The sequence below is a fragment of the Syngnathus acus genome, chromosome 10 (genome assembly GCF_901709675.1).
Source record: "Syngnathus acus chromosome 10, fSynAcu1.2, whole genome shotgun sequence".
Classification (NCBI taxonomy): domain Eukaryota; kingdom Metazoa; phylum Chordata; class Actinopteri; order Syngnathiformes; family Syngnathidae; genus Syngnathus; species Syngnathus acus.
The window spans coordinates 24416705-24427112 of NC_051095.1; the positions used below are offsets into that span (position 1 = coordinate 24416705).

The window sequence follows — 10408 nt, forward strand, 5'->3', positions numbered from 1 at the left end:
AATCTGAAAAGGTAAAATATACTGGGATATGAGCTCGGCAAGAAATGTTTAGTTTTATATAATATGTCAACTCTAAGCATCGCTCAGTACATTTTAAGAACCATTCAAGGGTGAAAAATATTTTTAGCCATTAAGACACTTGAGACATTCTTATTTACACTACTAAAATGAAAAGGTTTTACTGAAAGCCAGGTACAGATGCAGCGCCCACATTTTTGTATCATTTACTTTAAGTGTCACACAACTGGAAAAATAAGTTACCCACTAATGTAGTGTAAGATAAAACACATTCCCATAGGAGAAGAAGTGACCCTGCATATCAACACAGGCCCAACATTCGAAGTCAACTCCATAAACTGAACTTCAGCATCTTCTCCTCAGTCTCTTCACTCACTGACTTCTCAGTTCACAACTCACAGCGATCCTGTTGTGGCTTCATATTGCATCGTCTCTGATACTCTTACGATTGACACTCCAGTGGAACACATTGCTTTTAATGTCAGTCTGCTTACATAGGCATACATTACATAAACAGGATCACTTTTGCTTCTGGGATGATGGCTCAACAGTGCCCCTCCCCCTTTTGTTAATGGTTGGGTGTCACAAATCAAGTCCATCACTGCCAAGTTGAGTTAAAATCAGACTAGCATTTCAGGAAGTATGTGGAGCAATTGGTTAGTGCATTCAGCTGTTACTGAAAAGATGGTGGTTTAAGCCCACCCAGGGAAATTTCCCTTTTGTATTAGGAAGTCTTGATCTTTGGATCTGGGTCACAAAGTCCCTATCCCTATCGATCGAAATTTTTCAAATGGTGTGGCTGGTGAAGAGCACGCGATTAACTCTCCAAATTATACCCTTACGTCATAGGTTTATTTCAATTTCGTAAATTGAGCGTGAATTGACCTTCTTAACCAAATTTACAGTGACACCCAAAATTCAGATCCATGGCTTTGAGGCCCACACTTGGTTAGCATGTTTGGCTCTTAATCAAAAGGTTGCTAGTTGGAGCCCATCCTGTAACATTGCTCTGTTTTGACATCAGAACTTTGGCTTTGGATCTAATGACCAAGTAACCATGCACTGTTCTTTACAAGCTTTTGTGAGTCAGACATTGAATGAGTTGAATCTCGTGTGCATTGGATATTACCAGATCACTATCATTTAAAAGCTAAATCAAATTCAGAGCACTAAGTCTCTGTGGCGCAATAGGTTAGCGCATTCGGCTGTTAACCGAAAGGTTAACGGTTTGTGCCCCACCAGGGACATCAATGCTTTCTAAAATTATTACTTCATGTTTTGTTCAAATTTCACTGTACAGGGAATCTATATTTGATTGTTGAAGAGCAGGCAATTCCTTTATCAATTGGTAATGATCGGCAAATGAAGCTTCAAGATGATTCATAAACCCGTCTTTGTGTTTACTAAGACCTCGAGATGGCACTCTGTTCACCAAAGAGCTGAAAGCCCACTGACTTGCCATTTCTTAAAACCCCTCACTTTAAACCAACAATGCTATCTAGAGGAGCCAAAGAATTCAACAACTGGTTCATAAAACTTCATTTTCCCATCACTACCTGAGAGCATAGATCATTGACTACCTGACAGTATGTGCGCATTGGAGAAAATTATGAGTTGAATCTCATGTGGTTATATGTTTGCACTCATGGGATTTTGCCAGATCACTATCATTTAAAAGCTGAATCAAACTCAGAGTACTAAGTCTCTGTGGCGCAATCGGTTGGCGCGTTCGGCTGTTAACTGAAAGGTTGGTGGTTCGAGCCCACCCAGGGACGTCCATGCTTTCTGAATTTATTACTTCATGTTTGGTTCAAATTTCCCTGTGGATTGAAGCTATGTCTGTTTGTTGAAGAGCAGGCAATTCTCTTACCAATTGGTAATGATGGGCAAATGAAGCTTAAAGATGATTCATAACCCCGTTGTTGTGTTTACTTAGACCTCTAGATGGCACTCTGTTCACCAAAGAGCTGAAATTCCACTGACTTGCCATTTCTTAAAACCCCTCACTTTAAACCAACATTGCTATCTAGAGGAGCCAAAGAATACAACTGGTTCATAAAACTTCATTTCCCATCACTACCTGAGAGCATAGATCATTGACTACCTGACAGTATGTGCGCATTGGAGAAAATTAAGAGTTGAATCTCGTGGTAATGTTTTCCATGGGATTTTGCCAAATCACTATCCTTTAAAAACTGAATCAAGCTTACTGTACTAAGTCTCTGTGGAGCAATCGGTTAGCGCGTTTGGCTGTTAACTGAAAGGTTGGTGGTTCGAGCCCACCTAGTGACGTCCATGCTTTCTGAATTTGTTACTTCAGGCTTGGTTCAAATTTCCCTGTGGATTGAAGCTATGTGTGGTTCTTGAAGAGCAGGCAATTCTCTTACCAATTGGTAATGACGGGCAAATGAAGCTTAAAGATCATTCATAACCCCGTTGTTGTGTTTATCTAGACCTCTAGATGGCACTCTGTTCACCAAAGAGTTGAAAGCTAATGATGGGCAAATGAAGCTTCAAGATGATTCATGAACCCGTTGTTGTGTTTACTTAGACCCCTAGATGGCACTCTTTTCACCGAATAGCTGAAATTCCACTGACTTGCCATTTCTTAAAACCCCTCGCTTTAAACCAACATTGCTATCTAGAAGAGCCAAAGAATACAACAACTGGTTCATAAAACTTTATTTCCCATCACTACCTGAGAGCATAGATCATTGACTACCTGACAGTATGTGCGCATTGGAGAAAATTAAGAGTTGAATCTCATGTGGTAATGTTTTCCATGGGATTTTGCCAGATCACTATCCTTTAAAAACTAAATCAAGCTTACTGTACTAAGTCTCTGTGGCGCAATCGGTTAGCGCGTTCGGCTGTTAACGGAAAGGTTGGTGGTTCGAGCCCACCCAGGGACGTCAATGCTTTCTGAATTTATTACTTCATGTTTGGTTCAAATTTCCCTGTGGATTGAAGCTATGTGTGGTTGTTGAAGAGTAGGCAATTCTCTTACCAATTGGTAATGACGGGCAAATGAAGCTTAAAAATGATTCATAACCCCGTTGTTGTGTTTACTTAGACCTCTAGATGGCACTCTGTTCACCAAAGAGCTGAAAGCTACTGATGGGCAAATGAAGCTTCAAGATGATTCATGAACCTGTTGTTGTGTTTACTTAGACCTCTGGATGGCACTCTTTTCACTGAAGAGCTGAAATTCCACTGACTTGCCATTTCTTAAAACCCCTCGCTTTAAACCAACATTGCTATCTATAGAGGCTTTGCAGTCACGTGGTTTTATCACGTGATTTTGTGTTATGCCGCCATCTTGGCGGTCAACTCGTCAGCTCGTTCCTACGTGTTTGTATAGATTGTTTGATTTCTGCGCTACATTTTCACCGATTTCATCCGAATTATGGCTGATTTGCTATCCAACGAAGTTGGGCATTTGAATGAAGAATCCAAGAAACGTTACAGAGAGAAGTTGAACCTTGTTGGCACAACGGATCCGTACCTTTTACCGAGAAGCATGCTAAAATCGCCCGAGCATTTTGCAACAGCCGACCTGCCTGAACTCTCATATCCAGATATTTATAATTACCTCGTCGATTTGTTTTGTAATGGCATTTCATAACTTGACATATTAAAAAACTGAATAGAGTGAAATCATTCAGATACTGTACCTGTCTGTTCAAGTTGCTACCATTTTTATTTTTTGTTTATTTTTGCATGATGCCACATCTGATTGGCTTGAAAACTTAACCAATAGAAATTTTAACCTTGTGCCAATGGCTTGAAAACTTTACCAATGTAGATTTTACCTTGTGCCAAATGAAGTAACAAAAACCCTCTTGTTAAAAAATGCTACATTAAAAAAAAATTGTTTCACAAGGTTCATAATACTTTTTTGGGAAATTTCCTAATGCATTCACTCGAGAATTAATTGTTCAATTCCAATATGAAGTTCAATATTTACATTGATAACGTTTTCAAGCCAATCAGATGAAGCATCATGAAAAAATAAACACAAAATAAAAACTGAACTGAAGAAATCATCCCATTCCCTGCCTTGCTGCTCTTGCTGCCTTTCTAAAAATGCACCCAGCATTTTCAACAATCATATTTGTATCATCCCATATTGTATTATTTCACATTTTGTGAAACAAATCAGGGGTGAATAGTTTGTTTACATACCTGATATGAAGTCCTCATTGCATATCCTTGTGTAAATCGTAGGTTTCCATCGTTCACGACGAATATCCGCGATCCATTTATCACGTTTTTTCATGTTCGCCGGAAATCTATAGGAGCTAAGATTTGGTTTATCGCCTCGTCTATTGCTACATCCAACAGCACAGCAGGTATCCGGCATTTTTAAGCTCAAATAGCAGCAGATATAACAAGAAAGCGTGTGTGAGTCGTTGACCGGCACTGAAAAGTTGACCGCCAAGATGGCCGCCAAGCTAATGTGGGTAGCTTGATGACGTCAGCTGCAAAGCCTCTATAGGAGCCAAAGAATAAAACAACTGGTTCATAAAACTTCATTTCCCACCACTGACTTGCCATTTCTGAAAACCCCTCGCTTTAAACCAACATTGCTATCTAGAAGAGCCAAAGAATACAACAACTGGTTCATAAAACTTTATTTCCCATCACGACCTGAGAGCATAGATCATTGACTACCTGACAGTATGTGCGCATTGGAGAAAATTAAGAGTTGAGTCTCACGTGGTAATGTTTTCCATGGGATTTTGCCAGATCACTATCCTTTAAGAACTAAATCAAGCTTACTGTACTAAGTCTCTGTGGCGCAATCGGTTAGCGCGTTCGGCTGTTAACCGAAAGGTTGGTGGTTCGAGCCCACCCAGGGACGTCCATGCTTTCTGAAATTATTACTTCATGTTTGGTTAAAATTACCCTGTAGATGGAAGCTATTTGTTGTTGAAGAGCAGGTAATTCTCTTACCAATTGGTAATGATGGGCAAATGAAGCTTCAAGGTTATTCATAAACCCGTTATTGTGTTTACTTAGACCTCTAAATAGCACTCTGTTCACCAAAGAGCTGAAAGCTAATGATGGGCAAATGAAGCTTCAAGATGATTCATGAACCCGTTGCTGTGTTTACTTAGACCTCTAGATGGCATTCTTTTTACCGAAGAGCTGAAAGCCCACTGACTTGCCATTTCTTAAAACCCCTCACTTTAAACCAACATTGCTATCTAGAGGAGCCAAAGAATACAACAACTGGTTCATGAAACTTCATTTCCCATCACTACCTGAGAGCAAAAATCATTGACTACCTGAGAGTATGTGCGCATTGGAGAAAATTAAGAGTTGAGTCTCATGTGGTAATGTTTGCCCTGGGATTTTGCCAGATCATTATCCTTTAAAAACTAAATTAAGTTTACTGTACTAAGTCTCTGCGGCGCAATCGGTTAGCGTGTTCGGCTGTTAACTGAAAGGTTGGTGGTTCAAACCCACCCAGGGACGTCCATCTTTTCTGAATTTATTACTTCAGGTTTGGTTCAAATTTCCCTGTGGATTGGAGCTCTGTGTGTTTGTTGAAGAGCAGGCAATTCTCTTACCAATTGGTAATGACGGGCAAATGAAGCTTAAAGATGATTCATAACCCCGTTGTTGTGTTTACTTAGACCTCTGCATGGCACTCTGTTCACCAAAGAGCTGAAATTCCACTGACTTGCCATTTCTTAAAACCCCTCGCTTTAAACCAACATTGCTATCTAGAGGAGCCAAAGAATACAACTGTTTCATAAAACTTCATTTCCCATCACTACCTGAGAGCATAGATCATTGACTACCTGACAGTATGTGCGCATTGGAGAAAATTAAGAGTTGAGTCTCATGTGGTAATGTTTGCCCTGGGATTTTGCCAGATCACTATCCTTTAAAAACTCAATTAAGCTTACTGTACTAAGTCTCTGTGGCGCAATCGGTTAGCGCGTTCGGCTGTTAACCGAAAGGTTGGTGGTTCGAGCCCACCCAGGGACGTCCATGCTTTTTGAATACAATCATACAAGATGGCGGCGCGTGCACACGCAGCGACCTCTCTCTGTCCCGCCCGAACGGTGTTTTGTTCGTTTAATGAGTGTTTGTCCGACAGTTTTATGTGTTCGTCTCGTCGTACTGAGTCGTGCTACAAGTACAGCAGGAAGGTTCTGCTCGACATCGGCGAAAGCGAGTTTTGTGGCGTTCTGGACTTTGAAGCGGGGACATTAAAGGAGCTCAGACTGCTCCGTCCTGAAACGTCGCCGGACTCGCCTGCTATTCCTCCCCCGGTCAGGGAGCGTCGGAAGCGGTGTGCGAGGAGGCTGAAGAGGGGCAAGCGCAGAGGCGTCCGGGTCAGGCTGGCGGCCAACCCAACTCGCCCGGCCGTGCCTTCCATTCTTCTGGCGAATGTTCGATCGCTGGACAACAAAATGGATTACATTCGCCTGCTGAGATCTACGAACCGGACAGTGCGTAACTGCTGTGTGCTCGTGTTCACTGAGACTTGGTTGACTGTCAACATTCCGGACTCTGCTGTACATCTGGAGCGGCTAGCGTGCTATCGGGCGGACCGGGCCATTGTAAAAGGGGGAAGATCGCGAGGAGGAGGAATATGCGTCTACATCCGTGACGAATGGTGCCGGGACTCTGTAGTGTCATGCAAGCACTGCTCGCCACTGGCGGAGCTTGTGATCGTTAAGTGCCGTCCTTTTTACCTGCCAAGGGAATTTACTGCGATTCTGCTAGTCGCGGTATACATCCCGCCTTCCAACATCGAAGGCGACAGGATCGCGGCTCTTAGTGAACTGTACCAGGCTGTCAGTGAACAACAGACGGCGCACCCTGACTGTTTCACCATCTTCGCTGGGGCTTTTAATCACGCTAACCTGAAGTCTGTTTTTCCGAGGCTTCCCCAGCATGTTAATTTTCCAACACGTGGCGACAGCTTCCTGGACCTGGTCTACTCTTCACATAAAGGAGCTTTCAAAGCCGCCCCCCTCCCCCATCTTGGACTTTCTGACCATATCACTGTTATGCTTTTGCCCGCATACAGACAAATGGTGAAAGCATCCAGGCCGGTTCGCAAGCGGGTAAGAGTGTGGCCTGAGGGTGCCTCTGATGTGCTTCGAGACTGCTTTGGCTCTACTGACTGGGAAATGTTTAAGCAGGCGGCCACTTGCAACGATCGGACGGATATAGAGGAGTATACTGACTCTGTTTCCTCTTACGTCGCGAAGTGCATTGATGATGTGACCCACTCGAAATACATCGTCACTCGGGCTAACTGGAAGCCGTGGCTGACTGGGCCTGTCCTCAGGCTGCTGAGGGCCAGGGACAAAGCCTTCAGAGCGGGGGATGAGGCTGGCTAGAGGACAGCGAGGGCCGACCTGTCCCGGGTCATCAAGGAGGCGAGAAGGGCGTTCTCTTGCAGGATTACCGCCCACTTCAAGGACAGCAAGGACGCACGGAGCCTTTGGCAGGGCATTCAGACCATCACGGACTACAAGCCCGCGCCGCAGAGCTGTGAGGGCGACATCCGTCTGCTCAACGATCTCAATCGCTTCTTTGCTCGCTTCGACGCTCAGAACAGCACTTGCCCGCTGAAGGCCCCTCCTCCTCCACAAGAGCAGCCCCTGTGCCTCTCTGCTGATAGCGTGAGGAGGGCGCTTGCCGCTATCAACACTAGTAAGGCGGCGGGCCCTGACAACATCCCGGGTCGAGCGCTGAAGGATTGCGCTGGGGAGCTGACGGGTGTCTTCACGGACATCTTCAACATTTCCCTGCAGCAAGCCGTCGTCCCTTCGTGTTTCGAGGCTGCCACCATCGTACCTGTGCTGAAGAAACCTGCCCCGTCCTGCTTCAATGACTACCGCCCCGTGGCACTGACGCCCATCATCATGAAGTGCTTTGAGCGGCTTGTCATGGAGCACATCAGATCCATTCTACCCCCCACCATAGACCCCTTCCAGTTTGCGTACCGAGCCAAACGGTCCTCTGAGGATGCCATCTGCTCGGCCCTCCACTCGGCCCTCACCCACATGGAGAGTAGGGACTCGTATGTGAGATTGCTGTTTGTGGACTTCAGTTCTGCCTTCAACACCATTGTGCCACAACGACTCATCTGCAAACTCGCCAAGCTGGGCCTCAGTACCTACCTCTGCAACTGGCTACTAGACTTCCTCAGTCAGAGACCTCAGGTGGTACGTGTTGGCGACAAGATCTCCGCCAGCATCACGCTGAGCACGGGGGCCCCCCAAGGCTGCGTGCTCAGTCCGCTGCTCTTCACCCTGCTGACGCATGACTGCGCTGCAACCTACAGCGCCAACCGCATGGTGAAATTTGCTGACGACACGACTCTGGTGGGTCTCATCACCAAGGGCGACGAGACTCAATACAGGTTGGAGGTTGACCAACCTTGACCACGTGGTGCAAGGACAACAACCTCCTGCTGAACGTCAACAAGACCAAGGAGATTGTTGTTGACTTCCGGAAGGGTCACACCCGACACCTGCCGCTGACCATCGACGGTGCTGTGGTGGAGAGAGTGAGCAGCACCAGGTTCCTGGGGGTGCACATCAGTGAGGATCTCTCCTGGTCCACCAACACCGCATCACTGGCGAAGAAGGCCCAGCGCCGCCTGTACTTCCTGCGGAAACTCAGGCGAGCGTGTGCTCCTCCGGCCGTCATGACTACATTTTATCGTGGCACCATTGAGAGCGTCCTCTCCAGCTGTATTGCTGTTTGGGGTGGTAGCTGCACAGACTACAACATGAAGGCCCTCCAGCGCATAGTGAACACGGCTGGTAAGATTATTGGTGCTTCACTCCCCTCCTTGAAGGACATTTACACCTCCCATCTCACCCGCAAGGCGACCACGATTGTGAGCGATGTGAGTCACCCCGCTCACTCTTTGTTCGATCTTCTGCCCTCTGGGAAGAGGTACAGGAGCCTGCGCTCCCGCACCACCAGACTCACCAACAGCTTCGTATCCAGGCTGTTAGGATCCTGAACTCTCTCCCCCCTTCTGCGTAGCGTCCTGTACTTTTGCGCTATATTCTGCTGTCTGCTGTATGCACACTTGCTCCGTTTTGCTCGTCTTATTTATTTATTGTGTGAAGGCGATGGCCTTCACACATATGTTATTCTACTTTATTGTGTGAAGGCGATGGCCTTCACACATATGTTATTCTACTCCATTTACTTTATTATTATTGTGTGAAGGCGATGGCCTTCACACATATGTTATTCTACTCCATTCACTTTATTATTATTGTGTGAAGGCGATGGCCTTCACACATATGTTATTCTACACCATTAACTTTATTGTGTGAAGGCGATGGCCTTCACACATATGTTATTCTACTTTTTCACTTTATTATTATTGTGTGAAGGCGATGGCCTTCACACATATGTTATTCTACACCATTTACTTTATTATTATTGTGTGAAGGCGAAGGCCTTCACACATATGTTATTCTACTCCATTCACTTTATTATTATTATTATTATTCTATTTTATTCCTTGTCCAGCTTCTTCTTCCACATAATTCATCCGATTCACTCCATTCCACTTTTCACGTATTCCAAATATTCACGGCATGAGCGCTTCCATTTTTCTCGTTCCGAAAATTTTCCGTTTTCGCAGAATTCCCAAAATTCCGACAAATTTTTCCCCATTCATTCTTAATGTCACATTCGACATTTCACAATATTTCGTTTTTCACCTCTCATTTCTACATTTTTCAACCGATTCAACCCATTCCAACTTTCAACTGTTCATCTTTTTGCCTACCTATTCCACAACTTCCCACTTACCAAAAACTTCACATCTTTTATTTTGAAATTCAACCAAAATTCTCTAAAATTCCGTTTTTCTACTCTAATTTCTACATTTTTCAACCGATTCAACCCATTCCAACTTTCAACTGTTCATCTTTTGCCTACCTATTCCACAACTTCCCACTTCCCAAAAACTTCACATCTTTTATTTTGAAATTCACACCCAATTCTCCAATATTTCTTTTCCCTTCTCATTTCTACATTTTTCAACCGATTCAACCCATTCCAACTTTCAACTGTTCATCATTTTTCTACCTATTCCACAACTTCCCAAAAACTTCACATCTTTTATTTTGAAATTCACACCCAATTCCTTTTTCCCTTCTCATTTCTACATTTTTCAACCGATTCAACCCATTCCAACTTTCAACTGTTCATCTTTTGCCTACCTATTCCACAACTTCCCACTTCCCAAAAACTTCACATCTTTTATTTTGAAATTCACACCCAATTCTCCAATATTTCCTTTTTCCCTTCTCATTTCTACATTTTTCAACCGATTCAACCCATTCCAACTTTCAACTGTTCATCATTTTTCTACCTATTCCACAAC

At 44.3% G+C, this 10408-nt stretch overlaps 5 non-coding genes across 5 annotated transcripts; all 5 read left to right on the forward strand.

Annotated features, from left to right (window-relative positions):
• The first annotated feature begins 1719 nt into the window (after nt 1-1719).
• On the forward strand, nt 1720-1793 carry trnan-guu. The gene has a single exon. It is a non-coding gene; the product is annotated as a tRNA-Asn (tRNA).
• Nucleotides 1794-2856: 1063 nt separating this feature from the next.
• On the forward strand, nt 2857-2930 carry trnan-guu. Its single transcript has one exon. It is a non-coding gene; the product is annotated as a tRNA-Asn (tRNA).
• A 1878-nt stretch (nt 2931-4808) lies between these two features.
• trnan-guu lies at nt 4809-4882 on the forward strand. The gene has a single exon. It is a non-coding gene; the product is annotated as a tRNA-Asn (tRNA).
• A 543-nt stretch (nt 4883-5425) lies between these two features.
• On the forward strand, nt 5426-5499 carry trnan-guu. Its single transcript has one exon. It is a non-coding gene; the product is annotated as a tRNA-Asn (tRNA).
• A 445-nt stretch (nt 5500-5944) lies between these two features.
• trnan-guu lies at nt 5945-6018 on the forward strand. Its single transcript has one exon. It is a non-coding gene; the product is annotated as a tRNA-Asn (tRNA).
• The last annotated feature ends 4390 nt before the right edge of the window (nt 6019-10408 follow it).